Source organism: Pleurodeles waltl, chromosome 5 (assembly GCF_031143425.1).
Source record: "Pleurodeles waltl isolate 20211129_DDA chromosome 5, aPleWal1.hap1.20221129, whole genome shotgun sequence".
NCBI classification, from domain to species: domain Eukaryota; kingdom Metazoa; phylum Chordata; class Amphibia; order Caudata; family Salamandridae; genus Pleurodeles; species Pleurodeles waltl.
The window spans coordinates 350,438,013-350,456,227 of NC_090444.1; the positions used below are offsets into that span (position 1 = coordinate 350,438,013).

Below are 18,215 nucleotides of genomic sequence, written 5' to 3' on the forward strand. Positions count from 1 at the left end.
GCTCTGTTCCACACACAGTCCTGCCCTGATAACCTTGAATACTTCTTAAACAGCATCGTAAATACCGTGTATTACAGACATTTTGCAGAGAAATGTTATATTTATGTTTCATACAACAGCCATAATCAAAGTTCTTTTGGCAGAAAAAAGCACCTCAGATATGAAAAATGGGAGGGCATCACAGAGATTATTTGCAGTAATGTTCGTAAGCTGCTGCTATGTTACAGTATTGAAAACACAGGTCGCTCTCTGTAAAGATATTTAGGGCCTGATTCATAAAGGTAAACTTACGCTTTTGTGTAAGTTTACGCTATTTTGCAATTTACAAATTCATTTTATGAGTAGTAGCTTTAGAACTGCTTATCTTCTAATGTGCGGAGTCTCTTCCACAAGTGTGGTCTGTGGTTGTAGAGATACCACTTGTAATATTCCTTTGTGAATTGAAAAAATAAAATTGTGAACTTACACAGAAGTGTAAGTGTGCACTTGTGAATTAGGCCCTTAGAATGTGTACTAGCATGCTTGTGCGCTGTCAGTGACCTGGCCAAACAGGGATTGAAAGAGCTGAAATTGGATCATAAATTCAAAGCTGTACTAATTGAGGCCCTCAAAATATGTTTGGCCCTATCAGTGATGCAGGTCCTGCTACGGGACTTTTTTTCGACTTCTCTGGAGCAGTTCACAAAATTTGGAAATTGTGATGCAAATAAGTCAGGCTGCAGGAAATTTTAACATACATGACCATTTAGCAAAATTTGTTTTACGTTTTCATAGCTTTATAATTGTTAGTCATATAAAACGTATAGAGGTGAGATATTGTTTAGACTGATTATTCATTGAGAAATTTGATTAAATTACCTAGTAGCGGTCGCCACTAGGTAGGTATAGTTAGTACAATAGTTAGGAACACTTCAAACCAAGAAGTGTTGGCAGCTATCTTGGGACTTGTCTTGCGCTGAGCCCCACTAAAAAAGTATGTAAAAAAAAAAACGTTTAGCTCTGATGCTGGAGTCCCAGAGGAAAAAAACATTTTAAAAAAAAAGAAATCCTGCAAATTCACAGGGAATTTAAAAAATAAATAACAACTGTGGGCTCTTGTGCTTGTTTTTTTTGGGCTAGGTCCCGGGGGCATTTAAAAAAAAAAATGGGCGGGTGCCTCCTGGCCCTCCTCAGCCCCGGGGACCTCCACCTCCCCAAGGCTATCATTTAAATCTATGCAAGGGAGGCGCTCGGCCCCCCTGCAGCCTCAGGAACCACCACCTCCCCGTGGACTATCATTTAAATATATTTGAGGTGCCTCGTGGCTCCCCTTAATCCTGATAATCACAAAATAGAAAGGGGACCACCACCTCCCAGGGGCTATGCATGTTGGAGGAGGGCACGGCGCCACCCCACCTTCGTGGAGCCACTGCTGGCCCTGGTTATTCCTCCCCCCCCCCACCCAAACTGGCTACTGCTATGTCCCGGGGAGCCTACCCCAGGGACATAGCTATCTGCTGTGGCTTGCCTGCAGCTTTGAAGCTCCTACCAAGCCAAAGCAAATACTCTAGTGCGATGACGGTAGAGCTGTCAAACAGCAGAGGTTTCCTCTGTCTCCTTGCCTGCAAAGATGGAGACGGAGGAAATAATTGCTCTCACAGACAGAAAGGAGCTCCCTCTCTGTAACAGCAGTGCTAGCTCCCACAGGAGGTGAGAAGCCAGCTGGGATCATGGGAGCCTTCAAATCACAAGGCCGGACCCTGGGGAACAGAGTCCCTGGGACCGAGATCGGCCCTGTGAGGGGGTGGGGCACACTTCCCCCTCCTCCACCAAAAAAATAGTTAGGCCACGCCACGGGGATGGTGTCCCTGGGGCCAAGAGCGCCCCCCTTTAAAAAGTTAATGTATAGGCCAGGCCTCGATGGATGGGGTCCCCGGAGCCCGAGATCGGCCTTGGGAGGGGGACTGCGCAGCCCTCATTACAACCCCCCCATTAAAATTTTATATTTAGATTGGACCCTGAGGAATGGGGGTCCCTGGGACTCAGATTGGCCAGGCCCTGCAGCCAACCTACCCCTTTATGATGGTGGTTGTGTTAATGTTAAGTTTTTTTAATTACTTTACGTTAAGTAAAAAAAACATAGAAATTCACTGAAAAGAACCAAAGGTTACAAGAGCGTTATTGAAAGGTTCTGAATTTACTTGCACAAAACCATGGAAATTGAGCAGGTATAGTCATGGTTATCTCAAGTAACTATAATTTGTGCCCTGAGGTAACTATAACTCGCGCCCTCACCCTGCACTGCTAATTACCCCACATATTACAACCCTGATGACCTCTTTGATAATATCAATGTAATTGCAGTAACATAATTTAGGAGAAAACTGACCTTTCATGACGGAGACGTGAGTTGTAGTTACCTTAGAGCACGAGTTATAGTTACTTGAGATAACTATAATTGTTGAATTTCTATGGTTTTGGGCAAGTAAATTCAGGAACTAACTATAACCTCCATGTAACCTTTGTTTTTGTTAAGTGAATATATATAATAAATTACAACTTCATGGACCCTTTCTTAAAATACTTAACTATTACGGGTATCACAGGCAAATCTCTGTGAAGTGAGACATTCATTTGGCTAGGTCTTCTGTGAATGATAGCAGAAAGTGGCAGATACCTGTTGCTTGTTCTGCTTTCCTACATATCTCCTATCGGAGCTTACAGAACCTCTCTGGAATGCACTTCTGAGTTCAAAGAAGACCTTTATTGTTGTTAATTCTCCCCACCCACAAGTTCCTGAGAGACGAAATTAGTAGATTTCAAGCACAAAATAGTCGCAGCAATGAAAGCAAAATATATCACAGTATTTCTCAGTTGCAATGTACACAGCAAATATATATGATTATAGTATCAAAGCAAAGCATAAAAGTCAAATTCATCACCATATGGGCAAGGCGGCAGGGCCTATATATTCAGCTTCATCTTTCTGGGGTCTGCAAGTTGATGACTCCGGTCAACTGCGAGAAAGAGATTACCTACCCAAACGGGAGACTGGCAACTGACGTCTAGCTCCAGCCTGAAGTCAAGCAGACTTGAATCCAACCCACTGTAGCCCAGAGTCATCCTTAAAAGCAAACTCAGTGTGAGATCTGAACGACCTTGGAGAATGGCCAGTTCTCTGAGCCATTCCGCTCTCAGACTGGATTGCGAGGTAAACACAAAATCTACATGCTCTTATCAGCTAAGGTCTGGTGTGAAGAAAACAGCTTGGTTCATCTTGTGGAAAAACATAGCTTGGAAAAACACAGACATCTAATGTCTCAACTGCAATGTCTAACTCCATGGTAAAGTCAATAGGCAGCTAACCTAAATATCAAATGTAATGTCTAATGTCATGTCAAAGCCAATAGGCAGCTAACCTAAATATCAAATGCAATGTCTAATATCATGTCAAAGCCAATAGGCAGCTAACCTAAATATCAAATGTAATGTCTAATATCATGTCAAAGCCAATAGGCAGCTGAGCTGAATACAAAATGTAATGGCTAATGCCATGTCAAAGCCAATAGGCGGCTAAACTGAATACAGAAAGTAATGGCTAATGCCATGTTAAAGCCAATAGGCGGCTAAACTGAACAAAACATACAATGTGCTACTGGTGAACATTGAGCAACTAATATGCGCAGTGGTGAAACACAAAGTCATTGGTCAAACACAATTAATAGCATCACATTGCTTCAAGCTAGATGCTGAGAGAGGAGGCTGAGAAGCATTCTAAAACCCAAAGGGGAAGTGGGAGATCAGTGGTCGGTGAGTCCATGGGAACTGTCTAGATATTTGAACGTAGGTGTGTTCTCGGGTTTACATGGTACATGCAGCATCATGAAGTCTCACATTCAGCTTCGACCTAAGCCCTTTCAGTGTTTCCAGAGTGAATGAAAATTACGACGCATGCTAGCAGGGGTCTGTGGATTTAGGCGGTTAGGAGTTTTAGGAAAGTGGAGGGATATGAAAATATTCTGTATTACTGTACCCTCTACTGAATGAATGGATACTGTGTGGAGTCTTAACAGTGTGCATGAGCTCCTCGCATGCGAGCCTGGTGGCACTAGGAGGAGTTTTGGTAGTGGACTTTGATGCTATGAGATGTAGATGAGGAATCAAAGGACGTTGTCTTCAGTCAGCAGGTGTATACAGGAAGCAGTGCACTTAAGATGAAATGTGACAGGGACTGCTGATGGATGTCTTCAGCCAGTTGTGAAATCAATGCAAGTTAGCAGCAAGCTGAAAAACGACAGGATTGGTAACAAACCGGGAATAGAAATAGACACACAAGGGAGCCACTAGAACTATGCTGAATACAAAGTGCTTTTATGGTATATGCTTGACTTGTCTTTTGCAGAGCAGTTTGTAGGTATCGGACAAAATGTAATGTATTTATAAGTGTAATGTCATAAGGAAGTGCGACATTAATGTGTGCCATTTTCTAAGCACTGTGAATGTATCTTATATGTATAAAATTGTTAGGTCCATTTTTGCATGTTCCATCTTGATTACATGATGACAACTTTGATAATATTATCTCCATTACCAAAGTATGGAGAAGGCAAATTAGTATTATTACTCTAGACAACTCATTTACACAACAGGTATTTTATTTCCTGTTTTAAGATGTATTACCTGCTTATGATCTAAGTTCCACCCCATGTTGCTTTACTTTCTAGGTGTGCTTTCTAAAATCCCCATGTTAATGGATTCATTCTTTTTTCTTTGTTCTTTTTATTTAGTTTTTTACATATTATTCCGGTTTTTACGCTATAATTTATAATGACTATTGCTTGATTGATTATTCTGAACACAAATACTGTCTTATTCTATTATTACATATTACCATATTTACCAGGGGTGCATTTCGCCCATTGCAAATCATGATATTGCAGGTTTCGTTATTTCCTTGGACCAGAATCTTCACAGCTTTTTACGGTAATGAGCTTGCAATGAGCCATAGCAGCAATATTGGCTTTTGCACACCAGATTACTGCATACTCTGCAGCTTCACCTCAGACAATATTAACCAGGTTTTCATTGGTGAACTGCGCGTGGTAAAGCAGCTCGGACTGTGATCTGCATTATTGCTGCTCAATTTATATCCTGGACTTGGCCTTTAACTCCTGATGCCACTGGACTCTTCATTTTGGTAAATCCTGTAACAAGCCACTACGTGCTAAATCTGCTCTGTTTCCGTTGAAAAGATGCCTTATGAAACATGGCCTGTAATTGTCTGTTAACTTGATTTTGTGAAATATTTAGCACTGAATGTTGTAGATTGATTAGATATTATAAACCTCTACAGACTAATTCAGAATGTACAATAAACTTTTTGAGTTGTCAAAGTAATATTAGGACATTTGATCCTGCTGAACCTAGATACAGCAGATGTCCTTTTTTGACCTAAGGACCTTAAATCGGCTAAATAACTCAGTTAAAAGGAATACAATAAATGATAATGCCCTGCTACAAGAGACAAACCTACTGAAGGGTCAAGTTGTGAGGACTCGGGGGTACTATCACCTTTACTACTCATCCAAGTCACAAGGAGTTCATGTGCTAATCAGTAACACTCTGTACTACGATACTACTTAGAAAAGGTCACTCGTGAAGGTAGATCATCATGCCTATTACTTGAAATAAAAGATAAAAAGTCACTAATTGTAAATGCCTACTCACAACTGGTACATGCCTACTCATGGAGTACCTCTTCTACTGGCTGTATTGTGTAATGAAACTGTTACAATACAGTGTTGGAAGGTAATAGTACTAGACGGGTTTGCGAAAGTTCCCCCGATACACCTGAAGCATGGGATTGGTATTAGCACTGGTATGACAAAATTAGAGCTCATAGGGATAGATCAACTCTAGACTATGTTAAATAAGATGTTGTACTGGCTGACATGGGGAGGATCATGCACCCATTAAGCAGAGACTCATTGTTCAGCTTTCTATAAAACATTCTCTAGGATGTATTTTTCTTGGTGAGTGTTCATCTAATAAACGTATCCGTACATTCTGATGAAGGCCTCATCCCCTTGACAGATCAGGGATACTTCTCCCTGGGAAATTACCTTCATATTTCTGTATACTAGTCCCTTTCTTAAAATGTCCTTGAAATATTTTCTATTGTATTTTTTACACCCAGGTGAAGCTCTTTTGTGCAAGCTCAATATAAGCGAATAAATATACGGAGGACTAATTAGACAGCTAAAGCAAGGCAGTGACAAATAACTTCTTCCAGTAACGTATTTGCTCCTGGTCATAGTGGGCGACTCAAGGCTAGCGGTGTTTACTGCTTCAGCGCCAGATGCTGTTCTCAAGTGGTCCATCCAAGGTCTGGGTACGATATTTGAAGCAGATTATAACAACTGAGCCCCTCCTTGAGGTGTGCGCCCTTCTTCTCTGCCAGAGTTCGTGACCCAAGGGAAAACTTCACTTCGAGTTTGTGAATTTAGTGGTTTAGTAATTCCACTAATTCCCTGTGTATATTTACCTACAATGTGACAGGTAAAACACAAAATTAATCTGGAATGATTTATTTGAAGAGAGTCGTAACCCTGCATGATGGGTTCTGAGACTTGCTTACTGATTATTGTACGTATGACCGTGTGCTAGATTTCCCGAAGGCAGCAGGAAACGTCCAGATTAAACCACTAGGATGTCTGGAGTTCTGTCAGCTGCTGCGGTCCAGCCCCCTTAGGTTGAAGCATGAGTATTCTGACCAGATCCTTTTCGCTGCTGTGGTACAGGTCTGGGGACAGGGCACTGGGCCATGAACTACTGATATATTTATGTGGCATTGAAGCGCTGGAGTGAAGATGAAGGTGCACAAAATCCTTCATGCAATTGCTAGCGGGCAACTGCTTCAAAACCACGGTTGCTAAAAAGGAATCATTCAAAATCAAAAGAATGTTTTACATCTGTTTATTACATTATCTAAATACAGGTACCAGTAATTTTACAACATGTTTTTCGTTTGCAGCGACAGCTGATAATATAACCATAGCGAACGTAGGTACTGGCATTTATACAGGAATTGGAGAAGATTTATATCCATTGCATCTTGCAACAGGTACAGGTTTTTAGTGTTTTCGGTGCCTTCTTACAGCCATTAGAGAAATGAGTAACAGAGAAACAACTGTACTGAAAAATAAACAGTAGGCTGTGCAGGTGATGACATCCGGTAGGTGGCATACGGGACTAAAGCAGCACCACAACAGTGGTCACGGTAGGGAAGCGAGTGCTGCCTTGCAAGATGTGCTCTCACTAACACTTGTGTAGTCATGAGGACGGGCAAGGAGAGAAACATGGCGGCCCCTCATCGGGGGTAAAAGATATGAACCCCTGCCGTAGAGAGGGCGGATGTTAAGTGATGCACTGCGGGAGGTCGGGGTTGCACCACACTGACATTGATCCAGCAGTGGGAAGACTAAGATGCATGGCAAATGATATCCTGCCTTAGGGGGGCGGGAACCGTCCTTATTCGCTGACTGGAAGCGGAGTGTTTGGTCAGGGGTCTCCAACCTTTTCTATAGTACAAACTACTTGTGTTCACTGAAAAGCATCCTGCCCTACCTTTATTTTTAGTATTGTAATAGTTATCACATCAGACAAGATTATATTAGAATACAACATTGGCAAAATTACCAACAGTAATCAGCTCCGTGCATCAGGCAGTTGACAGCAGTAATGTAAAGAGAGGCTTCATCAGTTTGGAATCCCTCTTCATGGGTAATACATAATAGTCATTGCAGCAATGCCTCTGACACCAAGTAATAAGAAGTCTCCCCAACCCCACATATTCTTTACATATATTTTTTAATTAAAGCCCGTTTTCTCTAAACCTTATCTTATGAGTTCTGAAAGTACACACATTTTCGTCTCAAATAAACGCTTTTCAATGTTGGTGTACATATATTAATTTAACGAAGCAAAATCGCTTAATTTTACAGGTTGGGCCTCACACAGGAGAGAGCTACCTGCAGGTAGCTGGTGAGCTACTAGCAGCTCATGAGTTACTCTTTAGAGAAGCCTGTGCTAGGTCATCCCATTGTATAACAATAGAGGGCATCTCTGGCCTCCTCAGTTCTCAGGATAGTACCCTCCACAGTGGTCCATGCAATCAGCGGTTGTTGCCATGCCCCAACCGTAGGAGGGAGGAAATCGGCGGAAAACTAAGTGCTAAAATGCCACCAGCAATTGTTTCAATCACATCTACTGCAGAATAAAAGTCATCAAAAGGATAAGGTAATGCACTTAACCTGCAGTGCTGGAGTTTTTCTATGCCAGAGACTGACCGCACCTAATGCACTTTTTTTTTCTTCAGGGAGCTTCATTGTGAATTACTTCCACGGCTGCTGCCACATGCATGTAATGCATTGTTTTCGTTCGCATCAGAAATCCACTCGAGCAAGGGGCTGATGAGAAAACATCTCCAATCACCCTTCCCTCCAATCGAAGTCTCTCACTTATTGATTTTGCCATGCATCACTTTTTGATTCCTCGTCTTTGGCATTTCATAAACACGAAAAGGGCCCAGGGGTTTGCTATCTGACTTCCAAATAACTCCTCGGCTCCATGCTTCAGAATAAATCACCAGTGTTCGGAGGGAGGGATAGAGATTGAAAATGCCTGGCAGATGGCATGACAGGACGGCCTGATTTTGTTTTATGTCTGTCCAGAGATTGAATTTGGAGTTAGTAGCTTCATATTCCTCCGAGAGTTGTGTTCCAATTTTGCCATCATTAGTTTTTTTACGTGGTGTCCTATTCCCAACTAGAAAAACATCAACTTTAATTACTCCCTTGTTTGACTCGATTCCCTTTTTTCATTGTCACATAGATGACTTTGACAGTTGCTTGTGTGGAGCTGGGATGCGGCGCCATATTGAGCGTTGGAGTTTTAATTATACGGCCGATAAAGGAATCACATCGCCTTCTTTAATGTCTGCCTGGCAGAAAGTGCAGAAAGTTCTGGCGAGCAAATTGTCAACAAACGCCCTGAATCATGAGAAGCTAAACTGGGATTGGCATTGCATTTTCAATGCTATTTGTTCGTGGACCTCTGCTGAATCTTAAACAGTTCGAGAGCTCTGAAGCGCAGTAATGATTGTGCCAGGACCAGTTTATGCACCTTTTTCGATCGCTCCTTCCTTCATTGCACCAGCCATGTACGTGTTTGTTGAGATCAGTGTTGGAGTGCAAGGTGTGCTTTCTGCTTCAAGAGACGTTCTATATGCTGTAAGGTATTTTCTGTTATATCAGCAGCGGTTCTCTCCACCTGTATGTGCTTCTTTAATGTATGTGCAGAGAAGTTATTTTTGCTGTAAGCTATTTTCTGTAATATCAGCAGAGGTTCTCTCCACCTGTATGTGCTTTTTTAATGCATGCGCATTGAAGTCAGTTCCTAGAGCGTATATCAGCCGGTATCAGGTGGATATACAGAAATGCAGTGTTGCAGTTCGTGAAGTCATCAGTTTACCACATAGAAACAGACAAACTTATTTAGGCTGATAAACAGTATATTTAGCTCAGTGAAAACCCCATTATGGTTTTTGGCTGACCTCTGTCAAATATGTGCAACAAAGCAGGAGAAATAAGTACTCACCGATCAGCCTTTTATTGTGAAAGGTGTATTTCAGTCATCTGCCTGTTAGAAATTCATTGATAAAGTTAGATATCGAGTGTAAGTTAGAATTGCTGTTCGATTTGCCCATGAGTTGCTGTGACTCTTGTGTAATCATCCCATTTTTTTCCTGGAGTTCTGGCTCCTGGGAATACACAGTTTTGACACCCTGTTGCTCAAAGTTTAGTAGAGTGTGTCAAACGCATCATTCAAGTATTCCATTCTTATGTCCCCTTACCACAACTAATATGGAGGGCGGGGCTGTCTCTGTTATTTCGAGCCTATTCACAGTTGTTTAATTCTACCAAACCCATCGCTTAGAGGAGCATTACATCGATTTCCCGCAGGTCCTCTCAATCCCCTATTACGTTTTCCAAGTTTAAGTTTTTCATAGTTAACCATGGGCTGGTTTCATACTGAATCCTATTTTGAGTGTCACACCCAAGACTGGTCTTGTTTGCCTACTGCTTTGCCAAAGAAAACCTCTAGGGGATTAGTTGATAAGGAGTGCAACATTTTGTCGGTCTCAGTTGCAGTCTTACAAATGATCATCCCCACTTTGCTATTAATGATAATAATGTTTGTTTTATACTGTTCTTCATGCCTTGCCATTTGCATTTACTATCACCCAATCTATAGCTATTGCATTGTTGCCTTCTGAAGGATAGAAACCTTAGTCGGTATTCCTGGGATTATACTTTATGACCTGCAAGTCACACCAAACGATTCGTTAGGAGAATAACCTACTGTCCTTTTCTGATGTGGAAACGATGCCACAAGCAGCGATTCAGGGGGACTCATAGATTTTCATCATGGAGTTTGCGAGAACGGGTAAGTTGGCATACAATGTTAGGCACTGAGCTGGTTCACAGGGAGTTATATTCACTTCCAAGCCTAGCAGGAAAAACGTCTGGAACAGGAAAAGTGTAGGCAGGATAAGACGTTCACTGTTATAGACTTGGTGCCTGGCAGCAGCAGTTGGCAGAGTTTCTTGTACTTCGTATAGTCGTACCTGTTTTGGTGTCCCTGCATTTTTTGTTGTTGTTGTTACTTAAGAGAGTTGGATGGCAGTGTAACACGTTTAAGGTTCTGTTAGGAATGGCCCTTCCATTGGGGCGGAAGAGCGTTGCCCTCCAGCCAGCAGTGGCAAACCTTTTACCAAAAAAACGATAAACTGTGTTTATTATCGTTTTTTGGTAAAAGGGGTGGTGGAGCCACAGGCTATGATGACCACTGAGGGGGCATGTATGTTTGGCCGGCTGTCTCGGGCCAGCCAAACACACATATGCGGTAGGCTCTCTCCAGCCCGGCAACTATACAGGCTCCCAGTCGGCGCTCCCAGCCAATACTTACGCTGCTTTGAGCAGCGTCAGGTTTGGCCGCAGGGCAGCCTGGGCGCATGTGTTTGTAGCCAGCAGAGGAGCATATGGAGCGGAACGGCATGGCATGGCGCAGCGATGGAGGTAAGTGTTATTTTTTATTTATTTTGAATTACATTTTTTAAATGTTAACCAAATCCCTCCAACATAACCTGGACACCAATATTGCCTTCAATGTGCACATCGGTTAGAAAACCAAAACGGCCTGCTACCAGCGCTTTAAAGTACAGAAACTGAAACCATTCCTCCCGGAAAGCAACTGTACAACTACCATTAAAGTCACTGTACTCCTGCATCAGGATGGTGGAATTATCCTGCTTCTCACCCAAAAAGAGGCCCTGATTTAGAGTTTGGCGGACAGGTTATTCCGTCCGCTATATTACAATGTCTGTAGGATATAATGGAATCGTTATACGGCAGATGGGATATCCATCACTTTTGTGACACAGTAACCCCATCCTCCACACTGTAAATCAGGCCCAGACTCTGCACCCCTAATTCCCAAATTCCCTCAAAAGCAGACTACATGCTGCAGAATGTATCAGCAAGGGTCTGAAGAAAAATGACAACATCGCTCTTACCATGATGGAAGTCCATCTGCTCCCTTTGCTGGCCCACACATCTTCTAAAGTAGCTGCATTATCTGCCAAGCCATTATGATGGCCACCCTTTCTCTCTGGCTGACAAGTTCATCACTTCCTATGCCTTTCAGGACACCCACAGCCATGATTCCATCAGACTGAAGATGAATTGCAAAAAAAAATGACATCCCTATAACAATCCTGACTGCCCAAACCTGCTGCAATTTATAGAAGAGCTGAATACTCATCTCGATAAAGAACACTACATTATGATCCAGTAACTATCCCCTCTTACTGTCAGAAACCACTTACACTTGCAGTCCCATTGACTGTATCTTTGCCTTTGACCCAGCCCAGTGCTTTACTGCCATTTGGCTGGGTTTCACTATATAAATACCGCATACCCATATCCATCCAGTGGATTTAACCAATAGCCTTGCGGCAGAAGTAGCGTGCATATTAATAGATTGATTACCAGTTTATGGTGGATAATATCAAAATACAAATGTGCTTTTTCATACTTTATGATGAATGTTATTGTGACAAAGGATTCCCGGGATTGTAAAATGCTTTTGTAGCCTCTGCTGAGCATTCTCTGCCTTTAATACTCATGGATCACAGCTTTTTTGAAGATAAATAGCATTAAAATTGGTTCAGTATCCTTTGCTTCATACATAATATTAAAAACCTGTCCAAAATAAATTGAATTCTAGGAATCCTAGCTTTCTAGATAAAAACTTTGTGACAAGAAGCGTAAAGAGCAACATAAAGATATTGATGATTCATGTTCACCTCGTCAGCAGCAGTGAAACCGTGAATGACTCTTACTCTGCATCAGTAGAAAGGGTGGTTAGGGCTAAATGTATTGATGAACAGAGAACCTGTTGGGTGATACATTGTGTACAGTATTAGTTTCAACAGTTTTTTTTGTGCTGATATGGTGTTAACCCCTTCTTTGCCAGGCCTTTTCCCCCTCAAGTGCCAAGCCTTTTTTTGGCTGTTTGGGGCAATTCACGCTTAGGCCTTCATAACTGTTTGTCCACATAAACTACCCATGCCAAATTTGCGTCCTTTTTCCCCCCAATTTCCTAAGGATTCTAGAGGTACCCAGACTTTTTGGGTTTCCCTGAAGGAGACCAAGAAATTAGCCAAAATACAGTGAACATTTTTTTTTAATGGGAAAAAGGGCTGCAGAAGAAGGCTTGTGGTTTTTTCCCCCTGAAAACGCCATCAACAAAGGGTTTGCGGTGCTAAAATCACCATCTTCCCAGCTTTCAGAATCAGGCAGACTTGAATCAGAAAACCCAATTTTTCTTGAATCAGAAAACCCAATTTTTCAACACAATTTCGGCCTTTTACTGGGGCATACCCCATTTTTACTATTTTTTGTGCTTTCAGCCTCCTTCCAGTTAGTGACAGAAATGGGTGTGAAACCAATGCTGGATTCCAGACAGCTAAACATTTCTGAAAAGTAGACAAAATTCTGAATTCAGCGAGGGGCAATTTGTGTAGATCCTACAAGGGTTTCCTACAGAAAATAACAGCTGAAATAAAAAAATATTGAAATTGAGGTGAAAAAAACAGCAATTTTTGTCTATGTTTTACTCTGTAACTTTTTCCTGCAATGTCAGATTTTTGAAAGCCATATACCATTACGTCTGCTGGACTCTTCTTGTTGTGGAGATATATAGGGCTTGTAGGTTCATTAAGGACCGTAGGTACCCCGAGCTAATAAATGAGCTTCACCTTGCAATGGGTTATCATTCTATACTGGGTATACAGCAATATGAAATGAAATTAATCTTTATTGCCTGATTAATTAAAATCATTACAACATATTAAAATAATAAAAAATAAAATTATAATATAAACAGCAAGAAATACTCTTCCGATGCCAAAACTGATGCCTAATCATAGCACCTTCTATAAATTACTATAAAGCCCAGAACATTGCCCCAACCTGGGGTCCTCAGATGTTAAACACAAGCTGTTACACAAGTAAATACCCTTAATACAACCGTCTGCGAGTGCCAACCAAACCAGACCCGTTTCCAACATTCCCCAGGACCAGCGCAACATATATGCACTAGCCAGGGAACTGCTGTGTATAAGGAGCCTCTCTCATCTCATCATCCAAGGCCATTAGGTGACAGGGAGGGATATCTCGGGAGGCAGGAGCCATCTCGTCAACGCTGTTTCTTTGAGGGCCCCCCTCCCTCCACAGGTAGTCTTGCTAGTTTGGCTCCTCACCTGTCGTAAGGCTAACCACATCTCATGAAAGAATTTTCCAAAACGGGCTTGTTCCATGGGGACAACTGCGGTAAAAATAAGGCTTAGGGCTTCATTACATGTTCTCACCCCATGTTTCAAGAACAGAGGTTTTAACAGGAGGCACCGTTCAGACGCCAAACAAGGGCAACAACATACAAGATGTTTTATTTATTCTGTGTGGTATTTACACAACATGCATTCATGCATGTGCCCTTGTGCAGTTTTCCACTTCTGTCGATATTCCCAGGCAGGTAAGTTTAGAAGGCTCATCTGAAGAATGTTCTGGAACGCTCGTTCTCCTAGAGGGGCTTTTAGATAGGGCTGGTCTTTGGTGGTTGCATACGATTCATGCAGGCCATCAGTTCCACGGATATCCCTAACTATTAAGATATCTTTGGCTCTTGAAGCTTGCACACCAAACACTTTCAGTTTTTTCTTCAGAACCGCTTTCGTGATGGCAGGGTCTGTAGAGTAGGAATTCAATTGCTGAAATATAAAGAGTGAAAAATAGGTATCAGGAAAACCTCTGTATTTCCAAAATGAGCACAAAATAATGAGAAACAGTGGTTATTTGCACATCTCTGAATTCCAGGGTGCCCATACTAGCATGTGAATTACAGGGCATTTCTCAAATAGACATCTTTTTTACACACTGTCTTACATTTGGAAGGAAAACGTGGAGAAAGACAAGGGGCAATAACACTTGTTTTGCTATTCCATGTTCCCCCAAGTCTCCCAATAACAATGGTACCTCACTTGCGTGGGTAGGCCTAATTCTTTCGACAGGAAATGCAACATGGACACATAGATATTTACATTGAAATCTATGTTAGCCGGCACCTAGGGCAACTTACCAAACCTGTGCATTTTCGAAAACTAGACACCTAGAGGAATCCAGGATGGGGTGACCTGTGGGTCTCTTACCAGGTTCTGTTACCCAGAATCATTTCCAAACCTCAGAATTTGGCCAAAAAAACACTTTTTGCTCACATTTCGGTGACAGAAAGTTCTGGAATCTGAGAGGAGCCACAAATTTCCTTCCACTCAGCGTTCCCTCAAGTCTTGTGATAAAAATGGTACCTCATTTGTGTGGGTAGGCCTAGTGCCCGCGAAAGGAAATGCCCCAAAAAGCTATCTGGACACATCAAAATGATCAAATACAAAACTACCTGTTTTTGCGGGAGAGGAGGAGCACCTGCTTTTTTGGTCCTGTATTCAGCAGCCATAAAGGGAAACCTACCAAACCCAGACATTTCTGAAAACTAGACACCAGAGGGAGTCCAGGGAGGTGTGACTTGCGTGGATCCCCGAGTGTTTTCTTACCCAGAATCCTTAGCAAAGCTCAAATTTATCTAAAAAAGCAAATTTCTCACACATTTCTGTGTGGGATCACCGCACCAGGACGAATTTCCTACCACCCAACATTCCCCTCAGTCTCCCGGTAAAAATGATACCTCACTTGTGTAGGTGGGCCAAGTGACTATGACAGGGAAGAGCCAAAAACATGTCGAAACTGAGGAGGAACCAAAGCGGGTCCAAAAGGGCAGTTGGAAAAAAAGAATTTTTAGGCTGACAAGTGGGGCAGAATTTTTATCGGTATAGATGAGACAATGCTGGGTGGTAGGAATTTTGTGGATGCCTGCAGATTCCGTAAGGTTCCATAAAAAAATGGGTAAAAAAATGTGATTTCCAACAAAGTTGGAGGTTTGCAGGGCATTGTGGGTAAGAAAATGGTGTGGGTGTGTGTGAAGCACACCACCCTGGACTCACCCAGATGTTTAGTTTTCAGATGTGTCTAGGTCTTGTGGATTTTTCTACATGGCAGCGTCCCAAAGTCCAAAAAGTGCAGCCCTCACCATTCTAAGTGGGATGATTTTGAGAGTTAGTCAAGCTCTCATGGCCCAAATGTAAAACCAAAACCCAGAATAATCAAATGTCCTCTTGCTTGCCGTGGTATAAGAAGTTTTAGTGTGCGTGGGAGAGCTGAAAGACTATTACCACTTCAGTTGGGGTGGGGGCATAACTGGGCCCATACTGGTTGGTAGCCACCACTTCACTATTATTATTATTTTTTTTTTTTAATTCCCTGGCATCTAGTAGACTTTCTGCCCGATTAGGCCCCATTTATTTGGGGTGGCAGAATGGCCATACCCCTACCCTCTTATTTTGGAAAAAAAATCTTCCCTGGTGGGCTTTCGGTCCAAGGGGGGACAGATATGGCCAACAGTAATGTGCCCCCATGGGGAGCGACCTTTGCCCAAGCGGCTGCCCCCCCCCAAACAAAACACACACACACCAATGCCTGGTGTGTAAGTGGTTTCTGCCTTGGGCAGATGGGCCTAATAAAAATAGGCAGAAAAGGCCTAAAATAAATGTGCCCCCCAGGGGAACGACCCTTGCCTAAGGGGTCGCACCCCATATATAAAAAAAAAAGCTAATCAAAACAAAATATATACCCCTGGTGTCTAGGGGTTTCTGCCCCCCTTGGGGCAGATCGGTCTAATTATCATAGGCCGACCTGCCCACAGGAGGGGCAGAAAAGGTCTAAAAATATTTTCCCCCCCCTGTGGAGCGGCCCTTGCCCAAGGGGCTGCTCCTCTCATTCAATAATATATTTGTTTTAAATCTCCTTGTGTGTAGTGGTTTCTGCCCCCTTTGGGGGCAGATCGGCCTATTTTTGGGGGCAGATTGGCCTAATAAAAATAGGTCGATCTGCCCCCAAGGGGGGCAGAAATGGCCTAAAAGTAATTTTGCCCCCCCCGGGGAGCGACGCTTGCCTAAGGCTCCCCACATATTAAAAAAATATATATATATTTGCCCTGATGTCTAGGAGGTTTCTACCCCCCTGACCCCCTCCCTTGGGGGCAGGGGGGCAGAAATGGCCTAAAAATAAGTTGCCCACTGGCGAGCAGCTCTTGCCCAAGGGGCTGCTCCCCTCATGTCAAAAAACAAAAAAGAACTCCCTGGTTTCTAGTGGGCATCGATGCGATCGGGCAGCAGAAATGCTGAGAAAGACATCCTTTGATGCCTCTTTCGGCCCCTCCATGTGATCGGAGGAGAAATGCAAAAGCATTTCTCTTCCGATCCATACTGGAAGCTCAAAAGGGCAGGCCTCTGATGAGGTCAGCGTGCAATCGTCTGCTGACGTCATCAGACGCCACGGAGGGAGGGGGAGGAAGGCGAAGCGATTCCCCTTCCATCCCTGCAGTGGGGACGCTGAGGCAAGACTCCCTGCAGTGGGGACGCCGAGGCGAGACTCATAGGGGGGAGCGCTAGCGCTTCCCCCATGAGCCGGTCCCAGGACATAATGGTTACGTTCTTGGCGCCTCAGCGCCGCAGCCAAGACGTAACCGCTACATCCTTGGCTGCGAAGGGGTTAAAGTCAGAAAATGATTGACAGTGGGCTGTCTATTCATTTGTGATGCAGGAATTTATGCTATCTGAATCTCTTGTCACTGTAGTTTGAGACCAATCATAACATTGTCATTGAAAGACATATGGTTTTCATACATTTGCCAGGAAGGCTTAGTATTCCATCAGAATAATATTCCTCCTCCCTGCCAAACAAAATCCCCCTCAACCCTGGACTTGTATCTGGGATTGTACAGGTCACAGGAACCTTCCCACTTTTGAAACTCGTGCGTTTTGACCTGCCTTAAACATTCACATTCAAAAGCTCACTCCCATGGTGTAGTGTAGTAGATAGAACAAATATGAATACACCCACCACAGTACAAGGCCCAACAGTGTCAAGGGGTTAAGTAGTTAGCAAAGGCTTTGTAGGGACCTCCACACACAGCAGTGAGATATGTACGTGATTTTGTTAGTATAGCTCACACAGCAGGGACCTGGACTCAACCGCCATTTCACTAAGTCCGCATCTCATTCACGTTCCTGAATCCACACCTCATTCATGTCATCACATTCCATAACAAAATATGTTTCCATGACACATCATGGTGTAAATATTGAACTCTATTTCATGGGATTGTACATCTCCCCGCAGGCTGTTATATGCAATACCGAAAGTTCATACTCTTCTAGTCCACAGCACACATATGAATGCAACAATTATAATGCTAATCACTTACATACACACTCACATTCATTGGAATGTAACTAGAACAACATCCCAGCTCTGTGCTGCTTCCTATTCAGGACTGCCCTCATCACCCAGTCTTAGCAAACCTCGTAGTTGCAGACAGAAGGCAACATAGGCAAATGTCAGCGATGCCAGCTCCAAACTCAAACCACACCCCGCAACTGACATTACCTCCCGTCCCTCCCTCGCCTTCCTTTTAACCAATGAGGCCTCCTGCCTCCCCCCTAG

General features: G+C 43.0%; 1 protein-coding gene across 2 annotated transcripts in view; it reads left to right on the forward strand.

Annotated features, from left to right (window-relative positions):
* The window catches only part of KIF16B (kinesin family member 16B), a 1,953,564-nt gene that overhangs the window by 495,854 nt on the left and 1,439,495 nt on the right, over nucleotides 1–18,215 (forward strand). The gene's annotated exons all lie outside the window — the stretch shown is intronic.